General features: G+C 38.1%; 1 protein-coding gene across 1 annotated transcript in view; it reads left to right on the top strand.

The window, feature by feature from the left end:
• The first annotated feature begins 967 nt into the window (after positions 1-967).
• Positions 968-17,500, top strand: part of LOC146468975 (glutamate receptor 4-like) — a 42,527-nt gene continuing 25,994 nt past the window's right edge. Inside the window, exon 1 of the mRNA XM_085124008.1 lies at positions 968-1,011. The gene's annotated coding sequence lies outside the window, so the exon portion shown is untranslated. The remainder of the gene's footprint in view (positions 1,012-17,500) is intronic.

Raw genomic sequence — 17,500 nt, 5'->3', positions numbered from 1 at the left:
TTAACAGCACTTTGTTGATGTTACGCTTTTAAATGCGTCACAAGGAATTGAGTAATTCATCCGTTGGGTCACTTTTGTTTGGCGCTCTAAAATTTTATAATTTACTTAGCCCAAAAATTTTATTGCAGTTATATAAAGAAGAAACCTTGCTCTTTCGCTCGGTGTACTTGATATGAAACCACGCGGTGTACCAAGGTGCAATTTTACCCTCCCAATGTTGCCATGTCTTTGTTCCGCCAAAATCGGCGAAATATTCAAAAAAGTTAAAAATCCAAAAAAAATATTTAGTTCGCGATGGAGTTGAACAAAAAACACTTCGGACTGTTCCTAAATATGCATTCTTTTGATTAAGATGTTTAACTATAAAAAATTGCGATAAAATATTTCTTAAAATCATTTTAAGATTAAAAAACTTTGCTAAGAAACGACGACGTTTCGACGTTAGCTAAACGTCATTATCAAGTCAAAATATGTTCGTTAGATGCAATCTATAAATACTGAAAAACAACAATAGCTGATTAAAAGCTGTAACGTGAGAAAAAATTAAAAAATATTAAACAAAAAGTTTCGCACGTCTGGCACGCAATTTTTTATAGTTAAATGCTTTTCTAAATCACTTCTTGTTCGTAAGATGTTTAATGATCGGATTTACTCTTATTTTTTATTTTTAGGCGATTTTCAAGTAACGTATGGTGTGGACGCCGTGAAAACCGATGTGGGAGTGGCCAAATCGACTTTGTCGCCGTTCACCTAAAATAAAAATCTAATCGAACTCGAAGCAGTTTTTTTTAGAAATATTTCATCTAGGCCTGTGTCCTGGCAAAGTTTGGGAATTTTCAATTTTTTCATTTTGCACACGTCCAGGTGAAATTTTCTGGATTGTCGCTCTTAATTTGCATCCCACGACAATCATAAGTTTGGCAGGTGGCGCCTTTGCTTCGGTGCATTGATAATTTGCAGACTCGCAACAAGGTTCTTCATTTGCATCAATCCGAGGGGAATCGATCACAAGTAAGTTCCATAAGCATAGCCTCTGTTTAACGATTGCTAAGCTAAAATAGTACTCAAATAGCTACATTCAAATTAAGTTTTTTAGCAAAGAGCTGACTTATATATTCCTTGACGCCAGAATGTAATAGGTGCACTAAACAGGAGCCTTACGTGATGTTTTTAAAAAGAAAACGCACATTTTTGTTGTATCTTATTTTTTCAATCGCCAACAAATTTTGAATCTTTTTAAAATGACAAATTGAAACCATGAGAAGCTTAAAACAAAAGCAAGAAAAGACTGCATTGTGGAGATATCAGAATGAGTGCTATCCCTTGTCGAAAAACATCACCTGCTATAATTGAAAATATTCGTCAGAAAGACTAAAGGATAAAATTAAGGAGAGGGCAGTTATTCTACTTAGTTCCTTTTAAATTTACACCAAAAAGTTAGGGATAGTAATTCATATGCTTCTAAGAATAAGCTGTCAAGATTCATTGAAGAAAACTGATGCTTTGTCGAAACTTTTGCCAAGGAGGAAGTTATAAGCCATTCTTTGTTTAGTTGTGTAACAACTACTGCTATGACAGCAATGACAATGACAAAATTAATTCAGCCAAGAAAATTTGAAATTCAGTATAAGGAAGATCGGTAATTTTAAGAACGAAAATGTTTGGATAATTTCGGAAACTAAACTTAAGACAAAAAAATATAAGCTTATTTTTGTCACTTTTTCGACTTTTTTTCAATTGAAATTTCGGGTTAACTCTCTGAGTAAATAATGCTAAATTTATTGAACTTAGTTCACATTAAATTGGTTCATTGGTTCATTTATTTCAGACTATTTACATAAAATTAACATAGAAAGAAAAGTATAGTTACAACAGATGATTACAAGATAAAATAATTACAGTACATATTATAAAATGTGCATGTGTGGTGGTCAAAGTAGCAAAGGCTTTCTAGTTGACCACCACCTACTTTTAAGTAAACAAAGAAATGCCACTGAGCTTTATTGGGATACAGTAATATCCTGCGTATAAGAACCTGGGTTTTAAGAACCTGTTAGGCTAAAATTTTCATTTTAAGCCCCCTCTACATAAGAACCTATTTAGGCTAAAACTTGAAGTGAGGTTCTTATCAGTGGGGTTGCTGTAAAAGTGTATAGGTAGAGACTGCTGAATTAAGATCATCTATTTAAAAGTAACTTGACAACAGGTAACCTTTTTTCTTTCAAGTACCGTTGTATGTCTATTTTGTTTGCCATTCAAATAATTCCCCAAGTATATGTTTTGTTAAGGACATATGCTGTACCTGCGCTGAACTACCTATAGGCACTGCTCTATGGTACAAATAAATGATTTATACTGTATTATGAGATGATATTTATAATATATATAGTATATTCAGATAAAATTCATATGAAAATAAAAGAACCTATTTTAAGAACCTTGGTAGCCTAAATTTGCTTTAAGCAATATTTATATAAGAACCTATTTAGGCTAAATTTAAAAATTCAGGTTCTTATAGGTGGGATATTACTGTATTAGAAATACTTCATCTAGACCTATGTCTTGGCAAAGTTTGGTAATTTTCGATTTTTTCATTTTGCACACCTCCAGGCGAAATTTCTGGATTGCCGCTCTTAGTTTGCATCCCACGACAGTATGTAAAACAGGAAAAACACCATTTAAGAGTCATTGACATGACAATCATCTGTCAAACGTCAAATGTGGATGAATCTTGACACGCTGGAAATGATGACACACATGTCCAAAAGGTCTAAAAATATCAATCCAATGATAAAAATTGTGAGTGAAGACTCGAACACTGCTAAGTTTACTTTTCTAAACGGCTCAAACCATGTTTAAAACGTCAATGAATTTGAGAAAACTAACTTTCCAAAAGGAAGTTCAAGTTAATCTGAGTCTGAGTCATCTGAGATGATAATGTGGCGCTTTCGCGGCTTTGACCGATACGAGATTTCACCACTGCTTCAAGGTGCTCTATTGAAAGAGAAATTGAACGGGCAGTCTTCAATTTTACTGATGTTCGAGCCAGCAAAAAAGCCAGTGAAGGGATCCTCGCCTGAAGAAGCTTGCTTGTCTTTACTCGGCTTCAATGGGTTCTGCGAGGCTTTGACTGCTTGATTAAGCGGTGCATTGTTTGAAGAGATGGGAGATTTCGTTCCGCTGCTCAGTAGCAAGGACATCTTGCGCTGGTGGTCGTCGGAAGCAGTTTTGTAGGAATCTAAGCTTTTTAAATTCTTTTGTCCACTCAGCTGAGCTACATAATTTTAAACAGGAACTTCTGCATCTATCAGCCTTGAAATGCAGGTTTTCGCACAGAATGGTTGGTTACACTACCAGGCAGTCCTACATTCTTCGCAGCCTTAGTCAAAAATTCTCCGATCTTGTTTTTTCCGAGAGGAGCTCGACTGTACCACACCGGATCTGCAAACTTTCTTTTGTGGTTTATTGCCAGGAAGAAAGGCACCTCGGGTCTCTTCATTTCTTCGGGACGATGGCTGGCGAACTTTAGATACAAACGAACTGGACAGTGCTTGTTTTCGGTGGCGTAGGCTTTTGGATTAAAAGCTCTGCAATGGCCGTCTCTTTGCCTTGTTTTCGATCCTCGTTCTGCTTTCCACACCAGGACCTGCTTTCCAGTGACAGGATCATTTTCTACTGCAATACCTCCCCACTGAAGTCTCCTGCTCTCATCTCGTTCTCTAAATTAAAACCGAAATATAATGACAGCACCCACCAAACTGTGCGCTGGAGAACTTCGGGGTCATCTTCTCCAAACTGACCTGTTTGAAACAAGAGGTCTTCTTCACCTTTAGTTAGCTCTCGGGCAGCCTGTGGACGATTTCCATTCGCGTTGTTGACTACTAAGTCTCGCTTGCGAGCTGTTAGGACCTCCCTTGACTTTGCAAACTCTTGATCTTTGAGAATATTTGTGTTAGAGTTGTTATCTTTCAAGCAGCGCTGAATACTTCTCTGGAGCGATGCAAGTGTACCTGGCTCGTGCACTCCGCCATCTTTTTTTACGAACGTCCATGAAAAATCTGCACAGCAGAATGTTGAGCTCGTTAGGACGAATTTTTTCCAAGGTTCTTGTCTCTCCAACTGAGAAACAGTATCTTTGCCAAATGTTCAGATCGTAAGTTGTCTTTTTTTTAGTGTTATCAGGGCGAAGTGAGTGAATAAAATCTTGAATTTTGCTTAATTGTCTGTCTTGTTCAACTTCTTCATATTTTAACGCCGTCGTTTCGTTGAGAATTTCTTCTTCTGGGTAATAAAATTCACTTTCGCTGTGTACACTCTCGTCTGAATCCATTTTCTTCAGAGTTTATACTTTCGTTACATATTTGTTTACGAGTTGTTGACGAGTAACTGTTGCCTTGTTTGTAAACTTTCGCAACAATTTCAATTTGCCACGAATAGCACGGATAGAAATCCGGACCGTGGTCCGTATCGTAAAAGCTGGATCGGTTACGAGCGCGCGATTAGCCGATCAGATTCGAAGATTTGGGATTCTGGCCCGCTGAGATGGTTTAGAAAAAAATAATTGGGGATATTCTTGAAGACCAAAAATTTCTTAAAGCTCAGATAAAACAGAATTCCAGGTGAATTAGAGGACATATTGATATATATACCATAGTCATATCAAAGATAAGTATGTTTCATTCGCCAAAACGCACATTTTTGTTGTATCTTATTTTTACAATCGCCAACAAATTTTGAATATTTTTAAAATGACAAATTGAAACCATGAGAAGCTTAAAACAAAAGCAAGAAAAGACTGTCTTGTGGAGATATCAGAGTAAGTGCTATCCCTTGTCGAGAAACATCACCTGCTATAATTGAAAATATTCGTCAGAAAGACTTTAGATTAAAATTAAGGAGAGGACAGTTATCCTACTTAGTTCCTTTTGAATTTACACCGAAAAGTTAGGGATAGTAATTCATATGCTTCTAATAATAAGCTGTCAAGATTCATTGAAGAAAACGGATGCTTTGTCGAAACTTTTGCCAAGGAGGAAGTTATAAGCCATTCTTTGTTTAGTTGTGTAACAACTACTGCTATGACAGCAATGACAATGACAAAATTAATTCAGCCAAGAAAATTTGAAATTCAGTATAAGGAAGATCGTAATTTTAAGAACGAAAATGTTTGGATAATTTCGGAAACTAAACTTAAGACAAAAAAATTTAAGCTTATTTCTGTCACTTTTTCGACTTTTTTTCAATTGAAATTTCGGGTTAACTCTCTGAGTAAATAATGCTAAATTTAGTGAACGTAGTTTACATTAAATTGGTTCATTAGTTCATTTATTTCAGACTATTTACATAAAATTAACATAGAAAGAAAAGTATAGTTACAACAGATGATTACTAGATAAAATAATTACAGTACAGATTATAAAATGTGTGTGGTGGTCAAAGTAGCAAAGGCTTTCTAGTTGACCACCACCTACTTTTAAGTAAACAAAGCTGAGCTTTATTGGGATATTAGAAAATGTAGGAAATGATTTTATTATGTAATATATATATTTAGCCAAGCCTAAAAGCGGAGCTCCAATTTTTTTTCATAGCATTTATAAAAATCTGCTTAGTGTATGAACGTAATAACCTTACCAGTTCCTCATCCTTTCTGCAGTTATATTTTTAGTGCATATGCAGCAAACTGCCCAGATAATAACAATGCAATGCAGAGGGCAAATTTTTTTTTGAATGCTGATTTGTTGCAATGGAGGCTGGCTGAACACGCCAGTTCTACATTCCGTTGGTCCAAAAACAACGGCTTCTTTCAAGTTCTTTGGAGTTCGACTGTTTAAGCCGGGTTGTTTGTACCAAAAATACATGGAAATCAAGTGCTGCAGCTAGATAGGGAATTCCTAAACGTTAGTTTTCGTGTTTCTTACAGAATCAGCAAAAGCTGGATTATTTGTGTCAAAGCTAAAAACTTGGATAGGATTGACATTTGTTCAGTTGAGAAACTGAAATCGGTCATGGCGACCATGCTAGTGCTTTCAACTCGCTACTTCTTCTTACAACGAATGATAACTGAGCATAACAGTGTCCTTTTGGTGGGAGGAAGGAGTAGGTCAGATTTTGTGGAAGAAATTAAGTTCCTTCTTTAGGTCCACCGTTTGCTATTTTTATCGATCTATTTTCGCGGATTTTCAAGCGGGAGGAATTGGATAGCCTGACATTAAGTTTTATCGTTGTTAGTTTACTCCTGAATTAAACTGATATTCTATCTTCATTACATGGCTGTGTAAAATTTACAACTCGGTCAATATTTCTCCTACTGAAATCTAAATAAACGTCAAGAAAAGGAGAACACGGGGAAATCACCCTTGGTTTCTTGGCACAGATCTTTAAGTATGTTTACAACTGAATGAGAGCCGTGCGGTGCGAATGAAACTGCCCCCAAATAAAAAGTTCAAAAATTAGTTTCTCCACGAATACTTCTCCTATCGAAACGATTGAAGTACATTTGTAAAGCTTGAAACAAGTGAAATAAGGAAAAATTATTGATTGTTGCTCGGAAACGCATTAGACTAGTAAACGGCTAGAAAGTTGCCTTGCGTTCAAGTTAACAGAGAAAGAAAAACTCCCCGTTTTGCTCACGTTCTCCGCAAAACCTTAAATTAGGTCATTTCACTTTGTTGTTTTTCGGAGGACGGCAAAGAAATGTACCAAAATTTAAAATGCACGGTCGGAGCGATTGTTTTTGTTGTTCATTATCAGCCATGTTGCTGCCGTCGTCGTTGCTTAACAGGGTTCCCTGATATATTTGGCGCTCGGATAAAAATGTCTGAAAAATCATAACTCAGTCAACATTGCTCCTACTAAAAAACTTTTGGCCTTTACAAAAATTTTGACTTCAACGCTTAGTTGTGGCCCGAAATATTAGAGCGTTTAAAACTTGTGCGTGTTTATACAGTGCAAGCGCATGGAAGCAGAGCGGCGCAAAGGCATTGCATGCACACGGCTTCAAAACCAAATGTTAAAAAAATAATTTCTCTGCGAATATTGGTGGTATTAAAACGTTTAATGTATCTGTGTGAAGCTTGAAACACGTGACATAAAAAAAATTATCGATTGTTGCCTGGAAGAAAGAATTTTCGTTTACAAATGATTTGTGAACGGCCATCGAATTACACGTCATGATAATATTTTTTTGTGTAAGAGCAAGTTACCGGCCCGGGGGAAAATGTTTGGAAATTCAAAACTGTGTCAATTCTGCTCCTATAGTAATAATTCTAGTCTCGTCAACAAATGGAAAATACGGGAAAATAGTCTTTGGTGTATGGTAGAATTATTTCAGAGCTTTTAAACTTGTCTCTGTTTACAAACGCATGACGGAGCCGTGTGGTGCGAATGAAAAAAAAACACGGCCACGAAACAATATTGTACAAAAATTAATTTCTAAACGAATATCGATAGTATCGAGAATTTAATAAACGATAAAAGCATCTGCGCAAAGCTTTAAACACGTAACATAAATAAAATTATCGATTGTTGCCTTGAAGAAAGCATTTTCGTTTACAAATGATCTGTAAACATGACATTTTCTGCGAGACAAGTTAGCTCCCGGGGAAAAATGTTTGGAAATCCAAAACTGTGTCAATTCTGGTCCTATAGTAATAATTCTAGTCTCTAAATAAACGTTCACAAATGGAGAATACAGGAAAATAGTCTTTGGTGTTTGGTAGAATTATTTCAGAGCTTTAAAACTTATGTGTGTTTACAAACACATGAATGCCGTAAGGTGCGAATGAAAAACACACTGCCACGAAACAAAATGTTCAAAAATTAATTTCTACACGAATATCGATGGTATCGAGAATTTAATAAACGATTAAAATATCTGTGTTAAGCTTGAAGCACGTAACATAAAGGAAAATTATCGATTTTTTTTGGGAAGAAACCTCTTTTGTTTACAAATGATCTGTTGAAACGGCCGTCGTAATCACGTAAACATGGTATTTTTTGCAAGAGCTCCCGGAGAAAAATCATTGGATATTAAAAACTGTGTCAATCCTGCTCCTAATTAGTAATAATTCTAGTCTCGAAGCAAACGTTAAAAAAAGGAGAATACCGATACGTACTCTTTGGTGTTTGGTAGAATTATTTCAGAGCTTTGAAACTTGTGTTTGTTTACAAACACATTTATAAGCTTAAGGGCCGTGCGCTACGAACGAAAAAACACACGGCCACGAAACAAATTTTTCAAAATTAACTTCTCCCCGAATATTGCTGGTATCGAAAGCGATTAAAGTGTCTATGTAAAGCTATTTTAGAATTCTAAAAGTTACCATAACTCATCACGAACGGGTGATATAGGCAAATGTGAGGCTTCTTTAAACTTAAGCTTACTTTCCTTTTCCGGTCGGCCTGCTCTAACTCGCCATCCGTCGCTCTCTTCCACGTTGAACTTTGCTTGATCATCTCCGCTTTTTTGTCTTCTTTTTTTCTCTTTCTTTTCTTCCCACGTTTGTCAACATATCCAACAAATACGTATAAATTGTCTTTGTGTTTTTTGTTCTTTAGCATTTCTGTTGTAAACGCATCTTGCCAAAGGCTATCTTTCCATACAACTTCCCGCCAAACAAACTCTCGATGAGTTTTTTTTTCTCTTAAGGCAAACTTCGGCAATAAAATATGTTTAAATAAAAATAAACAGGGGCGCATTAGCATTGTGGGATTGCGTACGGACGGTCGGATGGACAGAAGTGACGTCATAACCAAACCAAAATTTTTCGCGTTCATGGGTTTCCCAAATTCTCTTAGCTATGGGGCTCCGCGCCCGCGCCTCCGGCGCGTGGAGCTCCGCTAAAATTTAGTGGTATATTGAGTGGTAGCAAATCGATAAAGACGCTATCCCGCCAGTGGCGATATCATTTTTATCCACACATGTGTGATATCATTTTTGACCAATCAGCTCGCAGTATTTTCGCACGCTGTCAAGCACTTGTGGTTTTCCGAAGGATTTCCGCCGTTTGGCTGTCGTTTGGTCTTTTGGGAGTTTTTGAGTTGGTCTTTTCGCGAGTCGAAGTTAAGTTTATTCTAAAATGGAGACAAGCTCAAGCAGATTTGTCGAGATCACAGATAAAAAACTGATCGAATTTGTAGAAGAACAAGAAAATCCGAATACAAAGAGGAAAACTGCGTACGACGTCGAGTTGTGTAAGGGTAGTTGAAAGCAGCGATGAAAGCTGGGACGGTATGTTCAGATTTACTTGTTACTGTAAGCCAAATTTCCAACCATATTTAATATGCCATTAGTTTATACCAGGAACCTACCTGTTTATCCGTTTTCTATTTGTATAGATTTTATTTGTGGCCTTTTCGCTTAGTCTTACTTTGTATTGACATACTGACTCGGCCTGGTTTACGATTGATACAAATAAACAACTGACTGTATAAAGCTTATTATATTCAATTTGAAATAAAGAACAAAGCATATTTTGCTGTATTGTGAGGATTTTATGTAATAAAAAGAAAATTACATGGTCGCTTGGAGATACGAAATTTCGTATCCCCGCGCGGCCATGTAATATCCTCTATGTAGAGGCTAGGATTAATATACAAGAGAGAATTACATGTATATAAATAAACGCAATAATCTACAGAACCTAGTTTCAGAAAAAAACAAACAAACAAACAAACCAAAGTTAAAAAAGTGCTAGCCTCTGCCAGGCGTTCAGTTAGTTGGGGCGCAGCGCGAAAAACGGCGCGCGAACAAAATAAGGAAAAAGCGCGCGAGGGAAAGTTCTTTCGCTTCCCTTGCTCGCTTTTTCTTTATTTTTTCGCGCTGCGCCCCAACTACAGGCTGAACGCCTGGAAGGGGCTAAAAAAGTGCACGAACACCTAAAGTGATTACACAAAACTTTAATTTCCAATGTGCGTTGTCAGGATGCATTGCCTATGCAAAAAAAAAAAAAAAATTTGCTCAATGCAATTGTTGTCAATTACTAGTTCCCAGTCTTTATAAAGAGCACGTGCTCGCGCTGTTATAACAATAGAGTTGATGTTCGCGGGCGTAAATATGTTTTTGGCCCGACCCAGGCTCATTTAAGCCCGAGCCGTAGGCGAGGGCTAAAATGAGTTCTGAGAAGGGCCAAAAACATATTTACGCCCAAGAACATCAACTCTATTACTATTATAATAATTTCAGAGGGCATTCACAAAAGGAATCAAAGACAGTATAGTAAGCGATCGCAATAATTTATCTTCTGTGAGCGCTGCCGGAATCGCGTCGGCGTTTATTTTTTTGTACAAAAGCTTTCGTTGTCACAAAAACTTATAACTTTGGCAGAACACCGCAAAATTTGTCAAAAGAATCTTTGCTTCCGGCTAAGTTTTCAAAAAGAAAATAACAGAATTTTGTAAAGGACGTTCGCGCGAAAAAGTTCTGCCCCACAGATTTTTTTCATACTTTAGGTATGGTCAGCTGATAAATTATTGATGTCAGAAATGCAAACAAAATTGGGGGTCACCAACTTCGTTTCAGAGATATAGCGCCTGAAAAATACCCTGATTTGAAAAAGTTGGGCCTTCGTAACTCAAAATGATCTCCATAGTTTTAAGGCTGGTTTCCATATCATCGCAGATCGCAATAAGGTCTGCGATCGTCTGCGATCCTGCGATCGTGATCGCAGACGATCGCAGAAGATAGAACCGTGTTCTATCTAAAGGCTGGTTTCCATATGATCGCGGATCGCAGATCGCAGATCGCAATAAGGTCTGCGATCGTCTGCGATCATATGGAAACTACTTCTGCGATCGTCTGCGATCCTGCGATCGTGATCGCAGACGATCGCAGAAGATAGAACCATGTTCTACCTCCTGCGATCGTCTGCGATCAATTGCGATTGTTTGCGATCTGCGATGCGCGATCATATGGAAACCAGCCTTTAGATAGAACATGGTTCTATCTTCTGCGATCGTCTGCGATCACGATCGCAGGATCGCAGACGATCGCAGACCTTATTGCGATCTGCGATCATATGGAAACCAGCCTTTAAGTTTAAAATATTCAAGATGACTAACTGGCGACGAACTATTTTAGTCAAATTTTATCTAAGGGTGTATTTTTCGTAAATTAGTCCAACTGGTGTCATCCTTGTAATTAAATGTAGCCCTTAAAAAGGACATTTGCGATCGTCACACAGCCAAAAAGAGTGCAATTCGACGGCGTGTGGACAGAAAAATAGAAAATAATTTAAAATTTATGGTCGTTTACCGCGGCGACGAGCTGGCGGACATCTCAAATCATTGTTTTCGCCATGGAATTTCTTGGTAATGTTTGAGTGTTTCTCGCGATACAACTCACAAAGAATTACAGGTTTGATTGTGAATTTTTACTGAAATACTATTCTAATTGATCGATTCTTCGTATTCCGAACAGTTTTTGCAAAAGTTTTGAAAAACGTGCTCCGCACGGGTCGATAAATTCGCTTCAAAATTGACTCGCAATTCCTTCAAATTGCTTGCGAGCCGGTCGCCTCGCGGCAAGACCTGTACAAAGACTTATTTGGATAAATGTTTCCTTCAAGAAGGCTTTATTGCCTGTTTTTCTTTCTATTTTCATTGATGAAACGTGACGACTGCCTAATCTTGCGTAAACAAACACGTCTTCTCGAGAGCGGATCAAATTACTGCCATGTGGCGCGAGGATCAAATTTCATCAAAATTTTTACGTTCAGGTTTGTTTTTTGGGTAATCTTTAATTTGCAGCTAGGGTATTTCATTCGACAATTAGAAATTCTAGCTATTCTAGACCAAAGGAGTGCTGTTTCTTTGACCCAGTAAGTTATCTATTTTTACTGCACATCAGGTTAATAATTGACAATATGCTAATTTGTGCAATTGCTGGAAAACACGCGGACTGCAATGAGTTAAAAATCCCCCTCCTCCCCCCCCCCACACCAACCTGATTGACACTTTTCCAATGGCAATTTAAGTTTCCATAATAGCAATTTCAAACGCACTTCATTTATCCCTGATTACTCCTAGTCTATCCCATAATTCGCAGCTCACAATGGTTGCTCGAGTCAATGTTCTCGTTCGAGTGTGCTGTCAAAACTCTGATCGTTTAAGTTGTTTACTGTTATTCTACCTTCAAAAATTATACAGCTGTTTAGCCAATGCCAAGAAAATGCATCTATAGCCGTTAGCGAGGCGAAAATGTGAGAAGTAAGCTTATGTATTTACCTAGAATGAATGATATGTTGAGATTGATTGCATTGTACACGGGATTGGTGATCAATAAAATTGCTCTCTTGTAAGGTAAGACTTTCTCGTTTACTATCAAAACTTAAGAAAGCTTAAAGGTGACTTCGTATGACAAATAGACTATATAAAGTATTGCATTTCAATTATTTTGAAATACCCGCAGGTATCAACGTCTTTTCTTGGACTTTTTTTAACCTGTCGAATCATTCACGTCGAGTTTTCGTTTTCTAAACTGTGCAACGGAGATGAATTTCCCCCTTTTCCCTCTTTTTAATGTTGTCACATCGGCCGACATGTGTGTTTACCTCCGTGTTCCTCTATGATCGTCAACCATGAATTGCGCGTGACATTGCGTGGCCTGTGCGTTACTTGCGCACTTAAGATGTGCATAAACAATTGGCGCGAACGTCCTTAACTGAGCGGGTTTCGCTCAAAGAAGACAAATTACTTTCACTTCGCCTCCGGCCGTGGAGCTACTACAGGCATTTCTGTATTAAAGTCCTCTTCATTTAGCTCAGACGACTGAGAATTTGCTTCTTCGTTAGGTTTTCCATCGTATCGATTTTGTAGCTCAAAACTATTTGCAGATGGCTGCGCTTTCAGTCAAACAAGCACGAAAACGGCGCGAACAGTTGAATGGCTTCCAGTTCTGATTGGCTGGCTACGTTATTTTGTTCTTTCTTATTGGCTAAGAGCAGCGGGCTAAAGCTGAATTCTTCATTTTAGCCCGCAAAATAGGCAAAATAAGCCGCAATGCCCGATGAAATTATTATGATATGTATCAGGCCTCGCTTTAGTGAATAAACTAGAGTTGTAGTTTGTACAGCCATCTAGAATGTGTTTATTTGTATTCGGGAATACAAAAGCATAACATGATGTCAGAAACCGGATAATAAAGAATCAACTGCCACCACCGAAGCCGGTATCATTCGTAGGAAATGTTGCTGAGAATTGGAGACGTTGGGTCCAGCAATTTACGCTTTATCTCAACGCGACGGTCTTCGACAAGAAACCAGCGCAAGTGCAATGTTCGACAATGTACAATTAAGAGACTTAGGCGGAGACATTATTTTCAAAGGTAATCTCCACAAGAAGGATGTTTTCTTGCAAGAAATTTTGCATGTTACCTACGAAGATAACATTTGCTCAAAGAACCAGTTACTGTCACAGAGTCTCTGGCTAAATTCTCTTATTCGTGTTAATGATAAACCAATACACTATTTATCATGGTCTTCTTAAGGAATACAGAATATCGGCCATTTGATGGAAAATGAGACTAAATTTCTATCTTTCTCTGAATTCAAAGAACGTTATCACATCAAGATAAATTTTCTGTCTTTCTGTGAAGTGATATCAGCTGTAAAACATCTTGTTATAACCTTTAAAAATAACGCCTCTCAGGAAAGCATCAACTACGAAAGTTTTCTTGATAAGGTTCTGAAGGCCAAAAATACAAATAAGATAGTACACAGAAAACTTATAGAAAAGAAACGAAAGCAGCCCGTAAATAGCCAAACGAAATGGTCGGAAGACTGCATGATAGAAAAAATGAACCTATTGGCTGGAAGACTGCTTACAGGCTGCCCTTTAAATGTACGAAAATCTCAAAACTTCGCGTTTTCCAATTTAAACTGCTACACAGGAGACTTGCCACTAATAATTTCTTAGAAAAAAATAAGGCTACGGGATAACGATCTTTGCAATTTCTGCCAAATTGAAGAGGAAACTCTCATCTATCTTTTCTGAAACTGTACGCTAACGTACGGTTTCTGGCATAATTTTAGGCAATGGCAGCTCAGAAACGAATCTTCTGTGCGTTCTCTTGAGCTACCCCCTTCCTTGGTCATAGGCTTAAAGACCCACCCAGTAATTTTTACTTTTTATTCTTAGTCGCAAGACTCTATATCTGGACTTGTAGAATACAAATGACTCATCCTACAATTGACACGTTCCCCCTTTTCCTCTCACATTACAACCTTTAAAAGGTACGTGCTTCTTTTTTTTTTTTCTTGCCTTTCGCGGAGTATGTGCCACGTGGGTGGAACGGTAGCTGGTGTGGATGCATGTACGTAAGTAGTATAGTTATTTAATATCACGTATCTGTTATGAAAACAAAAATGTAAACATTATGCATCTATTTGACGCGATTGCTATAACTGTAGTGTGACAGTAATAGTGTTACAACTGTAATGTAATGTAATTATAATTTAATTAATCTAAACAGTGTCAGGAATCTTGTCAGTATTGACTTAGTATTGTAATGTAGTAAAATAGGTATCATAAGCATTGTTTAGTGTAAGCATTGTAAGTATTGTAAGTAGTTATTTAGTATTGCCAAATAAAAGAAAAAATAAAAATAAAAAAAATAAAAAAATGTTTGAGAGGACAGGAGGCGTTGGAAATCTTCAATAAATTTGGTCTCAGCGACGAAGACAAGGCGAAGATAGATGAATGAATGAATGAATGATGAATATTGTACGCCGAAGAAGAATGTAACTTACGAGCCGCATGTGTTCAACACGAGGGCACAAGGAGCGACCGAGGGAATCGATGCTTACGTCACAGAATTGCGCAAGCTTGCAAGAAACTGTGAGTTTGGAGAATTGCATGATTCTATAATTCGTGATCGTATTGTGTGTGGTATCAGAAGTAACGAAGTCTGGAAACGTCTTCTGCGAGAAAAGGATTGAAATTTGGAGAGAGCAGTTGAAACTGTGCAAGTCATCTGAGATTAGGGAAAATCAGGCGAAGAATATTGTTGTGGATCAGGATGACCGAGAAGTGCACGATGTGAAAGACGACTCAAAGAAATCACCCGGAAAACCGGGAGAAGCAAAAGGAAAGCGCAAACAAACCAAAAAACCGTTCAATTGTAGAAGATGTGGACAAGTGTACCAGCCTCCGAAATGTGCAGCCTTTGGTCAGGTTTACCACAAATGCAAACAAAGGAATCACTACTGGAAAATGTGCCAGTTCAAACCAATGGACAGCTCTAAACACGTAAGTGAGTTCAGATGTGACGATTCACATACAGATGAGTTCTTTATTGGGGTCTTGGGAACCAAACCACTCGCTCAGAAAGATTGGATACAAAGTGTAGTGATCAATAAAATCCAGGTCAATATGAAATTAGACACTGGTGTTCAGTGCAATGTTGTGCCTTATGCCTTGTACTGTAAACTGACACGTGAGAAAATGAGGAAGTCAAAAACCCGACTTGTGTCTTATACTGGCCACAAGATACCTGTGATGGGTAAAGCTACACTCAGGTGAAACTTAGCAGGAAGTCCCACCCTGTTGAATTTCAAATAATGTAGCATCCAGCCACTCCAGTAATTGGTCTTCAAACCTGTCATGAATTAAATCTGGTCAAGAGAGTCAGTTCAGTTGATACCCAAGGGGATGAAAACCTGTCCAGTGATACTAGATGTAATCAAGATGTTGATGAAATCCTTAAGAAGTATGAAGATGTGTTTGATGGTATTGGATGTTTGGAGAGTACCTATCAGATCAAGATTGATCCTACCGTAAGTCCCGTGGTACACCCACCTCGCAAAATACCTTTCACACAGAAAGAGAAAGTCAAGGAAGAACTTGACGGCATGGAAAAACTTGGTGTTATTCGTAAAGCCGAGGAACCAACTGAATGGGTTAGTTTTTTAGTAGTTGTGGAGAAACCAAATGATAAAGTGCGACTGTGTTTAGATCCTAGGGATTTAAATAAAGCTATCCAGAGAGAACACTATCCTATGAAAACTGTGGAAGAAGTTGCAGCTGAATAAAGTGATGCCAAAGCTGTTTAGTGTTTTAGATGCCCTATCTGGGTTTTGGCACATTAAGCTCGATGAGAAAAGTTCTGAGCAGTTAACATTTAACACACCATTTGCGCGATATCAGTACCTCAGGATGTCATTTGGTATTAACTCAGCCCCTGAGATCTTTCAAAAGACAATGACATCAAGCCTTTAAGGACCTGAGTGGAGTGAATACAATAGCTTATGATATTCCTGTCTGGGGCAGAAGCGAAGTTGAGCACAACCATCGCTTAGAGCAAGTGTTGGAATGGTCAAGGAAAGTTGGACTGAAGCTCAACCGAAGTAAAATGAACGCAAGATTATAACTACTGGAGTTCCATACATTGGACCTGTGTTGACATCAAACGAATTGTAACCAGATCCTAGAAAGGTGCATGCAGTTGAAGGAATGCCATCACCAGCAGATAAGCCTGCACTTTTAAGATTCCTTGAAATGGTGAACTACATGAGTAAATTAATACCTAACCTAGCAGACCTAACTCAGCTACTAAGAGAGCTACTGCACAAAGAAGTGGAATGGCATTGGTCCGACAGACAAGAGAAAGCATTCCAAGCCATTATTATGATATCGAAAAACCCACTACAGTTTCACTACAGTATGGACTTGGGGCGTGTCTACTGCAAGAGGGTCGACCAGTGTGTTATGCATCCAGATCACTTAATTCTTCTGAAAAAAAACTGCGCGCAGATAGGGAAAGAACAATTGGCAATAGTGTATGGATGTAACAAATTTCACCAGTATGTTTAAGGCAAGAAAGTAAAAGTTCAGACCGACCACAAGCCTTTGGAAGCCTTGTTTAAAAAACCATTATTTCAGGCACCGCAGAGATTGCAACGAATGATGTTAAGGTTACAGCGTTATGACCTTCAAGTGGAGTATGAACCAGGCAAAAACTTGTTGATTGCAGACACTCTAAGCCGTGCTCCAGAAGGAAGCACTGAAACTGCAGCCAACACAAATGATGAACTTGAAGTACTCACTTTTGAAAACATGCCAGTCAGTGAGGAAAAATTGGAACAGTGTAAAGATGCTACAGGAAAAGACCTAACATTGCAGAAGCTCAAGACCACAGTGATAAGTGGATGGCCAGGAAAGGAAGTCTCAAGTAGACCCAGAGCTTCGTGAGTATTGGAACATTAAAGGAGAAATTTCTGTTTGTGATGATTTACTACTGAGGCAGAACAGATTGATTGTACCAAGTTCACTCAGAAAAGAAATGCTAAGTCAAATTCACAGCAGCCATTGAGGCATCACAAACTGCAAACGTAGAGCCAGAGATCTCTTGTATTGGCCAGGAATGAACCAGCAGATAGGCAGGTACAAAAGTCGGATCGGATCAACTCGGACTGCCAGTCCGGGTCGGATCAACTCGGATCAACTCGGATCGCCCCGGATCATGAAAAAACATAAAATTAAATGAAATTGAAACTTTTACCCATTT

The sequence above is a fragment of the Pavona decussata genome, unplaced genomic scaffold, assembly GCF_977016875.1.
Source record: "Pavona decussata unplaced genomic scaffold, jaPavDecu1.1 SCAFFOLD_128, whole genome shotgun sequence".
Taxonomy (NCBI): Eukaryota; Metazoa; Cnidaria; class Anthozoa; order Scleractinia; family Agariciidae; genus Pavona; species Pavona decussata.
Note: the sequence above shows the minus strand (reverse complement) of the source record. Positions and strands in the feature narration are given on the sequence as shown.